At 44.9% G+C, this 14,695-nt stretch overlaps 1 protein-coding gene and 1 non-coding gene across 2 annotated transcripts in view; one reads left to right on the top strand and one right to left on the bottom strand.

The window, feature by feature from the left end:
- Positions 1–14,695, top strand: part of nyap2a (neuronal tyrosine-phosphorylated phosphoinositide-3-kinase adaptor 2a) — a 165,951-nt gene that overhangs the window by 69,609 nt on the left and 81,647 nt on the right. The gene's annotated exons all lie outside the window — the stretch shown is intronic.
- Positions 169–377, bottom strand: LOC137375519 (small nucleolar RNA U3). The gene has a single exon (XR_010976008.1). It is a non-coding gene; the product is annotated as a small nucleolar RNA U3 (small nucleolar RNA).

Raw genomic sequence — 14,695 nt, forward strand, 5'->3', positions numbered from 1 at the left:
GGGGCAGCCCGACTAGCTCATTATCCTGGGCCACCACGTGCGGCATGGCGGCGGGAGAAGAAAATCCAGCCCATATTGTGGGCAACCCATGTATATTCAGAGATGTACTGCAAACACAGAAGGTTCTACTCACTCAATATGCAGCTGCTGTGTGGCATTACTCTGGGCACCATGCTTGTCTTCCTTCCTCTTCTTCCTACAAGAGAGAGAAAAAACACTCATCAATGGGAGAGTGCAGATGCCAAAAGCAACACTCACTGCCTGTTTCCTGCTCAAAAGAGAACAATGTAAATTCTCCTCATGGTTAGTGAGACCAAACACTCTCAAAACACATTTCTCTAGAAAATAACTACAGAAATGATCCCTAAAAATGCCCAGTATCCTGGCAGCAGTTATGCTGCCATTATTTTTCACCAGTACCATCAGCAGTTGAAGCGCAACAAGAGACCAGAGGGTGACTACTGCGCGACAAAAGTTATCTAATGCACACCTGGCTCATGGCTCGGGTGTGCAACCCATGCACACATGAACAGATGAATATAATGAGAGCCATACCGCCACACAAAATGGCATTGAGCAGACCATTGGGGTGCTTAAGCAATGTTTCTGCTAGCTGGACCACTCTGGAGAAGCACTGCACTATTCTCCAGAGCACATGTCACAATTCCTCTTGGTCTATTGCATCCTGCATAAACTCGCCATCATAAGGGCCCACTTCTTGCCACCAGGTATACAGTGAGGAGTGGAGGAGGAGGAAGAAAAGGAGGAGGAGGAGGAGAAGGAGGAGGAAGGAAGGAGGCAACCAACAATTCCTCTTTCTGGCTGGGCTGTCCTTAATCAGATCAGCTGACTGTGGTACCAGTGAACACAATCTCCAATTCCCCATTCAGCAATAGCTCCACATCTTACCTTCCCTCTGCTACTGACCATCACAGTATCCTCTTGGCCGCAATGTTGAAATAAACACCACCACAACCAAACATTCCAAACCAACTTTATTCAACAAACCATCCAATATTCCATACAAAAGTCAACTAATCACCCTTGTGCATTCCCTTGGTGCCTGTCTTGCAAGTGCCAACCCAGTGCTCCTACACAGTGCTACCCCAGTGGCTGCAGCATGGCTGGTGGAAGGCTTTCACGAGGGGAGACTGCAGATTGCCTGACAGGATGATGTCGAGCAACTCTGGGCTTAGAAGGCCCAGCTTCAGACTGCCTCAGCATGAACTACAGCAGTCCAGATGGCAGCTGATAGACAACAGCAAGGACACTGGCGCAGTGGCAACAGGTTTGTGCTCCACAAAGCCAATTCCACTCCCCAGCATCAGCAATCCTATAACCTGTTGGAGGACAAATTGCTGGACTGCTGCGAGATCCTGCAAGGCCATTTGAATGCTTTAAGCCTTTGATGCCCTCGCCCCATTAAACCATTACTCTCTCTCACCGTGGCCATATGGCAGACAACTTGTATAGCCATCCACCACCATGGACCGCATAAAACACTATCGGCTCTCATCTGCTAAAACTGCTCACTATTCTAGGATCATCTTGGAATGCAAAGATAACCCCCGGCTTCTTTTCTCTATTGCAGACCATCTTCTTAAACCCCTCTCCCCTCCACCCTCATCTCCAACATTAAGTGTGAGGAGCTCATGGACTTGTTTGTCACTAACATCTAGACTATCCAATTAGCTGCCTCTGCCGTATTCCTCCCTTCCAATAGCCCACCTGGAAAAACTTCCTGTAATTCCTCCCACTGCATTAGCCCTGAACTTGCATCTTTCTTTAGTTTATCTCCTATCTCCCCTCATGCCTTCTCCGAGCATATCTTATCGAGGAGACCCACCTCCTGCTCCCTCGACTCTGTTCCGACTAAACTGCTGACCACCCAACTTCCCCTCCTGCTCCCCAAGTTAGCTGATATCGTTAACAGTTCTATAATAAAAGCAAAATACTGCAGATGCTGGAAATCTGAAATAAAAGCAGAAAGTGCTGGAAATACTCAGCAAGTCTGACAGCATCTGTGGAGAGAGAAGCAGAGTTCACGTATCAGGTTAGTGACCTGTCATCGGAACTGGCAAAGGTTAGAAATGTAATAGGTTTTAGACAAATGAAAATCCCGTCGGAGAGAACAGCAGAACTTCTTCAAGGTAGGCATTTCCGGAAGAGAAGTGGCAGTGAATTAAACACTAAAATGAAAGCAAAATACTGCAGATGCTGGAAATCTGAAATAAAAACAAGAGATGCTGGAAATATTCTGCAGTCTGGCAGCATCTGTGGAGAGAGAAGCAGAGTTAACGTTTCAGGTCATAACAGTTCTCTTTTTCTTCAGGTGTTGTCCCTCTCTCCTTTAAATCTGCTGTCATCACCCCTCTTCTCTAAAAAACAACCCTTGACCCCAGATTCCTTGCAGACTACCGCCCCATCTCCAACCTCCCTTTCCTCTCCAAAGTCTTTGAACATGTTGTTACATCCAAAATCTGTGCCCACCTTTCCTGGAACTCCATGTTTGAATTCCTCCAATCAGGTTTCCCCCAACCTGGCCATAGTACCGAAACAACTCTTATCAAAGTCACAAATGACCTCCCATGTGACCTTGACAAAGGTAAATTTTTGCTCCTCGCCCTTCTTGACCTGTCTGCAGCCTTTGACACAGTTGACCACACCATCCTCCTCCAACACATCTCCACTGTTATCCAGCTGGGTGAGACTGTTCTCACCTGGTTCTATTCTTATTTATCTAATTGTATCTTGAGTATCACTTTCAATGGATTCCCTTCCTGCTCCTGCACTGTTATGTCTGGTGTCCCCCAAGGATCTATCCTTGACTCCCTCCTATGTCTCATCCACATGCTGCCCCTCAGCCACATCATCCAAAAGCACGTTACTTTTCACATGAACATTAACGACACTCCCAGTCAAGCAACGTCTTGATTTTAAAATTCTCATCCTTGTTTTCAAATCCCTCCATAGCCTTACCTATCACTGTAGTCTCCTCCAGCCCGTCAACCCTCCAAGATATATGTTCTCATCTAATTCTGGCCTCTTGAGCATCCCGATTTTAATCACTCCACCACTGGCAGCCATTCCTTCAGTTGTCTAGGCCCTGGAATTCCCTCCCTACACCTCTCTGTCTCAGGACCTCACTTCCTTTATGACATTCTTTGAAACCTACCTCCGTGACCAAACTTTTGGTCATCTGACCCAATATCTCCTTATGAAGCTTGTTGTCACATTTTGTTTTATAATGCTCCCGTGAAGTGCCTTGGGAAGTTTTATTACACTAAAGGAGCTATATAAATATATGTTCTTGTTGTATTCACTGCCATGATGGCAGCAGTCTGAACATATATGGAAGCAAGATGACCTTGCACGACTTCAGTCTGAGATTCCACTGCAGCACTCAGATATTATGTAGCTTTGGCTTGTGCAATGGAAGCTACAACATCGGTCTTCAGACACTGCATCATGGTTGGGCCCGTAAGTGTTCTTATGTAATTGGCCATCACTTCCATGCTGGAAAGAATGGGCTCCAAGCTCTGCACAAAGCTCTCTGCAAGATTGGTGCCAGACTCTTCCATGCACCTTGACATTGACCACAGACTTTCTGGCAGACCTGTCAATGCACCAAGTGCTTATCTACCAACATTTTTCTGTAGGTCACTCTATTAAAGTCCTCATTTGAGTCCTCTGCAGCAGAAATCTTGTCCGACCATGCCCTATGGGGAGCTGGCATCTATGCTACCTTTTTGCCCTGCCCTGGATCCAGGTCACTCATGCCCGGTGTCTTACCACATACAGATCCCGCCTCTGAGCTATTCTCTAAATTACATGCAGTGTCAGATAAACATCAACCGCTGCTGGAGGACCATCAATTCGGTGAAAGGTGCTCTTTGGTCTGCCCGAAACTTGCTGGTCTTCCAGTGCAAAGAGTTGCCCACGACCAAGTGTTGCAGACTGGCACATTCCAAGATCCAGGACTTCATGCTGAGGGACGCACTAAAGCCTGGGGCAGCCACCGCAAAGGCTCAATGGGGAAAGACCACTGTGTAAGGTCCTCCCGCTATAGTGAACTGAGGGGCTGGACCCATGGAAAACCCCTCGGGCTGCATACCAAATATCGTTTTGGCATATAAAATGGAATGGAAGGGTTGTGAGGCAACTCACTCCTGTATTGATGAAAACTGATTTCCTTCGCACTTTCTGGAATGTCAACTTGCTGCTGTTTTGAACTGTTTTGTAATGTCATTTTTATGGATTTTATGAATAAAGTATATTTTTGGAAAAAAAATGTGGCTGGCTGTATGCTGCAATCATTTACATGAGCAGGCAGCACAAAGTTTGCCTGCTGCCTTCATTGAAAGTAATGGGTGTGTGGTAATCCCACATCTCGATCCCATGCCTATTTCTGCGCCTCAACAAATCTTGGCCCCAATGAGCAGAATGGGAAGCCCAGAACTTCCCCTAGACACAATTTTATGACATGGTTGAGTGGGCAGAAGATCCACCTCATTCACCAGAATTTAAAGGGGCAAACCCAGTAGAACCAGGTTGCACCCCAGATTCCTGACCCGTGATTCTGTGAGTGGCAATCTTTGCTTTCTGGCTCTCCAGTCCTCGAAATTTGAGGGCCCATGTAGCAATCTAATACAATTAACTTATGAATACAGGCAATAACATCAAATGAGAGAAACCAACTGGGCCACATGACCCTAAGGAAAAGTGAATCTTTCTAAACAGTTTTGTATAGTAACAACCCTCTGGTCACCAAGACAATAAAGCTCTTTTCCAAAGATACAGTAAATCCGAATCAAATGTTGAAATCACATTATTTAAAGCTGACTTAAACTAATTTGATCTGATCTGCTGGGTTAACCACTGAGGGAGTGTTATATACCAGGCAGATCTCATAATGTCCTGATCCACAATCCTCCCACAGTTATCACAAACATGTAAAAAGGTGTTCAACTGGTCATTCATATCTACGCTGTATGTGGAGCTTTGCTGGTGCAAAATGGGTGCTGTGTTTATATACATAACAACAATAAAGTAAATCATTTTAGTTTAGTTTAGAGATACAGCACTGAAACAGGCCCTTCGGCCCACCGAGTCTGTGCCGACCATCAACCACCCATTTATACTAATCCTACACTAATCCCATATTCCTACCACATCCCCACCTATCCCTATATTTCCCTACCACCTACCTGTACTAGGGGCAATTTATAATGGCCAAGTAACCTATCAACCTGCAAGTCTTTGGCATGTGGGAGGAAACCGGAGCACCCAGAGGAAACCCACGCAGACACAGGGAGAACTTGCAAACTCCACACAGGCAGTACCCAGAATTGAACCCGGGTCGCTGGAGCTGTGAGGCTGCGGTGCTAACCACTGCGCCACTGTGCCGCCCTATATGTAGAGCATTAAGATATTTTGGTATGATGAGGTGCTATAGAAATGCATGCATTATTATGATGGAAGAACCTTTGACAAAAAGCAACATACTAATACAAAAAATAATAACACAAATCATGTTGAAAATCTGCACTGTGCTACTTGCTTATGACATTCATAAAACAAAATGATGGATGGGTCTTCTCCTTCTGAAAACAAAACGTGTCTGTCAAAGGATTTGACAAAGACAGTGCCCATTTAATAATTTCTCTCAGGGCCAATATATATTCCCATCTTTGGATACATTAGATTTTCCTGTTCTTAGCGATTAATGCTAAATTAGAGATGAGGTGGTTAATACAGAGACTAACATTGATGAACAGACCAGTCACTAATGTATCGGATAATAGTTTATGAATTGCAATGCGTACAGTTTAACAAATGATTTCGTGCTTTCAAATAAAATTCTTGTATTTAGCATATTCTGACATCTGACTTTCCCCTGGAGCAAACTTGGGCTTTTGATATCATAATGTCTTTTTTAAAATTCATTCCTGGAATGTGAGCATCACTGGTAAGGCAAGCTTTTATTGCTCATCCCGAATTGCCCTTGAGAAGGTGATGGTGAGCCATCTTCTTGAACTGCTGCAGTCCATCTGGTGTAGGTACACCCACAGTGCAGTTTGGAAGGGAGTTCCAGGTTTTTGACCCAGTGACAGTGAAGGAACAGTGATATAGTTCCAAGTCAGCATGGAGGGGATCTTGCAGGTGGTGGTGTTCCCATGCATCTGCTGCCCTTGTCCTTTTAGGTGGTAGAGGGCACGGGTTTGGAAAGTGCTGTCGAAGGATCTTTGGCGAGTTGGTGCAGTGCATCTTGTAGATGGTACACACTGCTGCCACTGTGCGCCGGTGGTGGAGGGAATAAATGTTTAAGGTGGTAGATGGGGTGCTGATCAAGTGGATTGCTTTTTCCTGGATGGTGTCGAGCTTCTTGAGTGCTGTTGGAGATGTACTCATCCAGGCAGGTGGAGCGTATTCCATCACAATCCTGCCTTGTGCCTTGTAGATGATGGACAGGCTTTAGGGAGTCAGGAGGTGAGTTACTCACCACAGAATTCCAAGCCTGCTCTTGCAGCCACAGTATTTATGTGACTGGTCCAGTTAACTGTCTGGTCAATGATAACCCCTAGGATGCTGACGGTGGGAGATTCAGCGGTAGTATAACCATTGAACATCAAGGGGAGATGGTTGCATTCTCTCTTGTTGGAGATGGTCATTGCCTGGCACTTGTGTGGCATGAATGACACTTATCAGCCCAAGCCTGAATGTTCTGCAGGTCTTACTGCATGGGGGCACTGACTGCTTCAGTAGCTTTCATGAGAAATCAAATGGTTGAACGTGTTTAACAATATTTTATTATTGGACATATACGAACATAAGAATTCAGAGCAGGAGTAGGCCACTCGGCCCCTTGAGCCTGCTCCGCCATTCAATAAATTCATGGTTGAATTGATTACTTCACATTTCCACCTACCCCGATAACCTTTCATCCCCTTGCTTTTCAAAAATCTATCTACCTCTGCCTAAAATATTCAAAGACTCTGCTTCCACCGCCTATTGAGGAAGAGAATTCCAATGACTCACGACCCTCTGAGAGAAAATATTTCTCCTAATCTCTGTCGTAAATGGGCGACCCCTTATTTTTAAACAATTATCCCTAGTTCTAGATTCTCCCACAAGGGGAAACATCCTTTCCACATCCACCCTGTCAAGACCCCTCAGGATCTTATATGTTTCAATCAAGTCGCTTCTTACACAGCGCCAGTTTTCACATATATACTGACACCAGCTCTACCTCACCACCACCTCTCTTGACTCCTTCACTATCTATAAATTGTCAGACCCTGTTTGACATCCAGTACTGGATAGGTAGTAATTTTCTCCAATTAAATTTTAGGAAGACCAAAGTGATTGGGCTGAATTTTAATCGAAGAAAACAGCTGTGTCTGGGACGAGTGGGGGTGTTATAAAGTTTCAAAAATCTGTTTCCTGACCCAAACCTGCCTGCAACCTACCACTTGGGTGGCCAGCCAACCTGATCCAACTAGGTGAACTACAATTTTAAATATGATAATGAGGCTACAAGATTCATTGTCATATATCTTTTGAAATTTAACAGCTGCCAGCTGGGTTTCCTGAGGCGCATGGAACCCGGCGGTTTCCTCAGCTGACCCCTCTGGATCCAGGGGCCTTCCTGAGGAGCTTCCATGATCGGGTTCCACCCCCCCCAATGGCTTTGAGGCCTCCAAACTCCCCCCCCCCCACCCCACCATCCTCCAGGCCCCAATACCCCCACTACCACCAGGCCACAATCCCCCCCACCACCAGCCCCCGATTTCCACCCTTGCCGCAACCCCCACCCACCTCCACAACACCAGCAGGCCCTGATTGCCCACCTCCCCCACCCCACCATGTCTTAATTCGCAGCAAATCCCACTCACCCATCACCTCTGTGCTCACTGACCTACATTGGCTCCCAGTTAAGCAATGTCTCGATTTTAAAATTCTCTTCCTTGTTTCTAAATCTCTCCATGGCCTTGCCCATTCCTATCTCTGTAACCTCCTCTAGCTCCACAACCCTCCGAGGTGTCTGCGCTCCTCTAATTCCAGCCTCTTGAACATCTCGGATTTTTATCACTCCATCATTGGTGGCTGTGCCTTCAGCTGTCTAGGCACTAAGCTCTGCAATCTCCTCCCTAAACCTTTCTGCCTCTCTTTTCTCCTTTAAGATGCTCCTTAAAACCTACCTCTTCGACCAAGATTTTGGTCATCTGTCTAATATCTCCTTAAGTGCCTCGGGTGTCAAATGTTGTTGTCTGTGAAGCATCTTGGGACATTTACTACAGTAAAGGTGTTCCATATCTGCAAGTTATTGTTGTTTTGGTCAGGGCGGTTTGCATCCAATTTTGTGATAGAAATTCTGTCTCCTGTTTTCAGCAGGCTACACAACTTGCCCAGAATACTTGGCCTGCAGCACACTCAGTTGGTGACACACTAGGAGTTGGGCCTATGATGTTTTGGGTCCAATTTTGTGACCCCTGTGAGCTCCACTGGGGTACCTATTTGTCCAGATCCTCATGGATTTTGAGATTCTTCTTTGCATAAGTGGTGAACTGTGAGTATTCACAGTGAATTGAACACATTTTGACATTGAATCTCTCAAAGGGAAACACAATTTTGACAGGGCTTGCTTAGTCCAATTGGATAACTTTAAAATAATTATATTCATGTACTTGTGTTCTGTAGCTTATGATTTTTAGTCTCCCACTGTAATATTCCACGATAACAAGATCCTCTGCAATGACACTCCAGTGTAGTGGCATCCCTCTATAATGATTTTTCCTGTCAATGCATGAAGAACTTGGAATCTTAAAAGTTAATTAGCTGAATGTTTCTTTTCCATCTGTAATGGATCAAATGCATTATGAACCAGCATTCATGCTGATGGGTTTTTCAAACTTTATTATAACCTTTACTGGACTTTCTTTGCAATCTGAGGCCGAACATTAACTTCAAGTAGAGCAAATTGATGTGCTGGCATTTTCTATATTGTTACTACTGCAAATGTTCAAGGTAGCAAATCATCTTTGAAATATTGAGCAAGTTGACAAAGCTCCCACACTGGGTTTGGCAGATTGCTTCAGCTGGACTGTGCATAAAGCTTCCCAAATTAATCCTTAGGGTGGCAGGTCTTTGTATTATGTCAGACACAACAGTTTTCCAGCTCTGGTTGCTAAAATTATTGAAATAACAGCAATTATCAAGGCTCTTCTCATAATTCTTAGTTTTTCCCTCTGTCTTCACTTTCCCTCTGTACACCTATTCTCCAGCCAAGATGGTGATCTGTCGCTGTACACGAAGGCTTTTGCCTCACCTGCTCTTGTATGGCGAGAGCAGCTCTCCTGGCGGGGAAAAAGGTCAATTTTCCACCTTATATTTGTTCTTAATGGAGTAAAATGAAATCTCCTTGATGCTCCATTCTGCAGACAATCAGAAGCTAGAAACGTAGGTAATCAGTTGAATATAAGTATGAAATTTAAAATTGTTTGGCAAGTTAAGGATTACTAGTTGTCTGACCATAGGGCGTTACTTTTTATTTAGCAGGGTAGGGTTCCTTGCAGAAACTGTATGTGGTTAGTGTTTATTTAGCCGTGTGAGGATGCCTCTCTGTGTAACTGCATGGAGTTACAGTTTATTTAGCAGGGTGAGGCTACTCACTGTGTAACCATGGAATTACTGTTTATTTAACAGAGTGAGGATACTCGCTGTGTAACAGTTTGGAATTACAGTTTATTTAGCAGTGTAAGGATTACTCATTGTGTAACTGTATGGAGTTACTGTTTATTTAGTGGAGTGAGGACTACTCATTGTGTAACTTGTCACGCACATCGGAAGTGTGATGATGCAACATTCACGGACTAACTCTGAAGACTTGTGAAAAAATGGACTTTGTCTTTAAAAAATGAACCTTTATTTTTAAAAAGTGAACAATGGTCCAAAATGGCCACTGGAGAAAGGAATTTTTTTTTTGTATATTCGAATTGTCTGTCAAAGACAAGGAACAAATCTTCAAAGCCAAAAGGTATTAATGAATCCCATCTCACACCTAACCTAAAAACATTCCAGAATTGAATATCTTCTTCGAAAATAAAGGAGGTGTGAAGTAACCACATCCTGGGCCATTGTGTGATCACCATGGGATAGAAGCCAGAATGTCTCCTAACAGGAGGTGGGAAGTGACAGCTTTACCTTCAAAAAAAGGCAGCCAGAAAGAGAGAGAGAGAGAGACTGACCCAGAAGGTGAAGCTACTTATAACTGCTGACATTCCAGAAAGTCAAAAAGCACATGCCCTACTGGAAAAACAAATCTGGCATCTACATCATACAGCAGAGAGAGAGCTAGAAGTGACCCACCATCTTCAAAGGAACCTTCAACAGGAGAGAAATCTACAATCACCACAGGCCTCCAACTATCTGGGCTTTGAGTCTCAAGAAAATTCAACAGGTTTACTGTAACTCTTGTCATGAACAAGGTCTAGCTTTAGGACCCAGGAAACCCCAATCCAACCTGCCTGGACTTGAAACTGCAACAGTTTGAGGGTACAGCCTGTCTTCTTTTATGCAGCTGCCATGTGCTGCCTGGATACACTTCTCCCTGAGACCTCCCTGCAAGAAACCATAGCCTGCCTGAAGCTGCATTGATTTCTCTCTCTAAGGCCTTTTCAACAAGAAAAATTAAAAAGGAGCCACAGTGTGAAAAATCTAGCAAGAAAAATCAACACGAAGACAAGCTGCAAAAATACCAGTAAAGTCTGATTTCTACCAGTTTCCTCTACATCCAAAAGCAGGTGACTTCAGCAATTTAACTGCCTCCATTTATATCCGAGAGTGCCAGAAGAAGAAGAAATTGTCAGAGAAGAGTTATTCTCAGCAACTCCTTCCCCTACCCAGCATTTCCAATCACTGATCTCCATCTTTGGACATTTTTTATTTTAAAAAAAGACACTAGGTTTAACTGAATCCATATTAGTGAGCAGTTAAGATAGGTTTCTATTTAGTAAATGTCTTTGCCTTTTATTTGCCTTTAACCTTTCCCTGAATGTTTGTAAGTATGCGTGGCGAAGTTAAACCCCTTTCCAAGCTTAAGAGTGTGTTAATAAACCCTACTTTTTTTTATACTTTAAAAAACCATGTTGTTGTTGTGGTCATTTATTATTAGGGTTTAAGAGAGGGAAAGAAATTCAATCACTAATTTATTTATGGACAGGTGGTTGGAAAAACAGGGAAATTGAATAAAACGGGGAAATTGGTTCAGAGAAAAAAAGATTAACTACCTGTTTGTAACACAGAAATTGGGAGCTCAAGTCCGCGATAAATCTATGAAGTAGACCAAATTTAAGAAACGAGCTGATTCAGAAATTAAAATAAACTGATCGGAAGCCAAAAGGGGAAAATCTGGTAGCTGAAAAGATTATTAAGACAAATAAATTACTGCAGCAAAAACTCTCTTACTATAACATTAGAAAATGGCACATTTTGATTCAAAGATGTTTGTGGAGCAAGGTGATGTAATTGCTGAAACATTGGCAAACCCTGAATACAGACCATTTAAAAGCTATAGCTGGGGAGATACAAGTAAAACTGCCCAGAAAAGTGAAAGGAATTGAGGTCCTAAAAGTGTTGGTTGAGCACCTAGGACACAGGACCATTTTGCAACAGGCAGGTGAGGGATTAACTCCTGAATCTGATCCATCTCCCATGGCCAGAATGGAACTGGTAAGATTCAGGATGGAACTGGAGTTTCAGGAAAGAGAAAAGGAGAGAGAAAGGGTTTGCCAGCTACAAAAATTGGAAATGGAGCTGAAGACTCAAGCAGAGAGAAAGGCGAGACAGTTGGAGGCTGCCAGGGAAAATATCTCTTCACCCGGTAACCACCCAAATCTCCCTAACCCAGAATCAGTCTTTCAGGCTCCTAGGTGTGCTAAGTTCATACCAAAATTTAAAGAGGGTGAGGTGGAATCTTTTTTGCTACTTTTGAGAAGGTAGCAACACAGCTACGATGGCCACAAGAAATGTGGACCCTCATAATTCAAGGTCAGATAACAGGGAAGGTCAAGAGGTCTATTCCATGCTGACCCCTAAAATGTCTGCTAATTACGAGCAGACCAAAGCTGCCATCCTTGGGGCTTATGAGTTGGTTCCGGAAGCATATCGCCAGCAATTCAGGAATGCTCGTAAGAAACCCATGCAGACTTATTTAGAATTCGAAAGGTGAAAGCAAATCACTATCGACAGTGGGTCCGATCTGTAAAAATACAGCGTACCTTTGAGGAATTATGCAAGCTAATGTTGCTGGAGGAGTTCAAAAATTGCCTACCCCCAACCTAGGAATGCACTTGGAGGAGCAGAGAGTCCACACAGCTAGAGAGGCCGCAGTCGCTGTTGATAGCTATGACCTCACTCATACACCTGGCAACTCAGGCAGAGCCTTCCAAAGCCACACCCAAAACCAGTGGGAGAACAGGAAGGGCGAGTGGGACAGGGAGCGAGCTACACCTGGAAAGTGGAGTACAAACGAGGGTACAAAGAGTCTACCCCAAGCCCACAAAGAGAAACCCCAGAGACCAGTGTGCTCCCACTGCAACAAAGTGGGTCACTCCAGGACAGAATGCTGGAGGCTAAATGGAAATCCGGTAAGTCTAACAGGTCCCCACAGGGGCAGTCCCAAGGAGGATAGCCCAGTAAAGAGCATAGCAGGACTGGCAGAGGTGCTCATTGCAGAGCCTAGACCCTCTGAGGGTATTGCCCTGTTCTTTGCTGGACCGAATAAATTCCCAAGAGTTATCAGAGTTTTATCCTAGAAGGAACAGTGTCCCCCTACCCTTCCTAGGAGATGAGCAAGTCCATTGTACTGCTCAGGGATAAAGGGGCGACTCAGTCCTTAATGTTAAGGAACAGACTAAGTCTTCCCCCTGAAACCTCTATGAAAGCCAAGGCCCTGATCAGTAGAGTGGGAGGAGGTTACCTATCTGTTCACCTCCATCGAGTCCACCTACAGTGAGACATAGTCTCAGGCCCCGTACCTGTAGAAATTGTCCCAGAATTACCGGTAGTAGGGATAGACTTCCGATTGGGAAATGATTTGGCTTGTAGCAAGATAAAGCAACCCCTATAACCCTAGACCAGCCCAGCAAAACCAGGGAAATCGAACAACTATAGGAGGAAGTACCAGGGATCTTCCCCGATTGTGCAGTGACTTGGTCCCAAGCCAGACAGGCCAGATTAGTTGAAAGGGAACCAGTGCCCCAGCTGGATGAGGTGGAGATCTGGGTAGCTGAAGCTTTCTTTAAGGACCTGTCTGAAGGGGAAGAGGTGCTCAGCTGAGCCTCCCGAATTAACGCCCAGCAGCAGATCCTGAAATAAAGCACATAACACAGACTGCTTGTTCTGAGGCAGAGTCCACCCCGATCCCTGAGTGTTGCTACTTGTGAGATGGGGTAGTAATACGGAAGTGGAGACCTCCCAGAAGGCCTGCGGAGGAGGAGTGGACAATGCACCACCAGATTGAAGTACCCCAGATTGAACCACCAGATTGAAATACTGGCAAGAGATTTTAAGGATAGCCCATGCTATCCCAATGGTTGGACATGTGGGTACTCGGAAAACTTTAGCCAGAGTAAGTAAACACTTTTTCTGGCCTTGCCTCTGGTAAGTGGCCAAATATTGCAAAACTTGCCATGCTTTCCAGGTTGCAGGCAAACCCCAGGTCACAATTAAACCAGCCCCCTCAAACCCATTCCGGCATTTGGCGAACTCTTTGACCAAATTTTGATAGACTGTGTGGGACCACTGCCCAAAACTAAGCCCAGTAAGTGTTTGCCAGAAGGTGGCGATCTCTGAGGACAACGAGGAGGAGTCAGTCGAGGAGCAGGAGACCACAGTTGAACCCCGACTACTAGACTGGCAAACACCAGCTGACACACTGAATACAAAAGCAGCTGGAGGATGTGCCCACCCCGCTAACAAATTCAAAGGGACCTGTAAAGATCAGCCAGAGCTTACCACCCTAGCAGTTCACGGTGTGGATCTGGGAGACATGCCACCAGTCAGGCAGGACCCCTGCCAGCTGAGCCCCGACAAGCTAGCTCAGGTTAGACAGGAAATTCAGTACATGCTGGATAAGGATGTAGTTGAGCCTGGCCGAAGTGGTTGGCACTCCCCTGTTGTCCTGGTCCCGAAGCCAAATGGACCCATGCGGCCTGCTATTCCCCTGCAGACTCCTTTCCACCCTCCAGAGCATAGGTCTACAGTCCAGGATGCGCATCTGACCAGTTATCAGACTGGAGTTCATACAGAAAATACAACATTAATGGTTAGTCAGAAAGTGGAACCAGCATCCATTGTCCATAATTTTCCAGACACATGTGAAACACCCCTACAAAGGTGACACTATCAAGGTTTCCCCCAAGTGATCCTGAATTGCTGTCCAATGAAGCAACATCTGTAATTAGAGGTGTGCTTCAAGAAGACTTCGGGGTCTCGTACAAAGAGAGAGTATCTGGAGCAGGAGCACATTCATCAAAAGCCTGCTCATCTTCTTCCCTACCTGGGATGGGGATGGATCTGAATCCACCAATGAGCTCATCTGGCTTGGTGAATCTGCTTGTACATACAGCCACAGAAAGAGCACAGACCTACCTGAATCTTAGCGGAATAGTGTCAAGCAATCAGAACAAAAATT

The sequence above is a fragment of the Heterodontus francisci genome, chromosome 11 (genome assembly GCF_036365525.1).
Source record: "Heterodontus francisci isolate sHetFra1 chromosome 11, sHetFra1.hap1, whole genome shotgun sequence".
NCBI classification, from domain to species: domain Eukaryota; kingdom Metazoa; phylum Chordata; class Chondrichthyes; order Heterodontiformes; family Heterodontidae; genus Heterodontus; species Heterodontus francisci.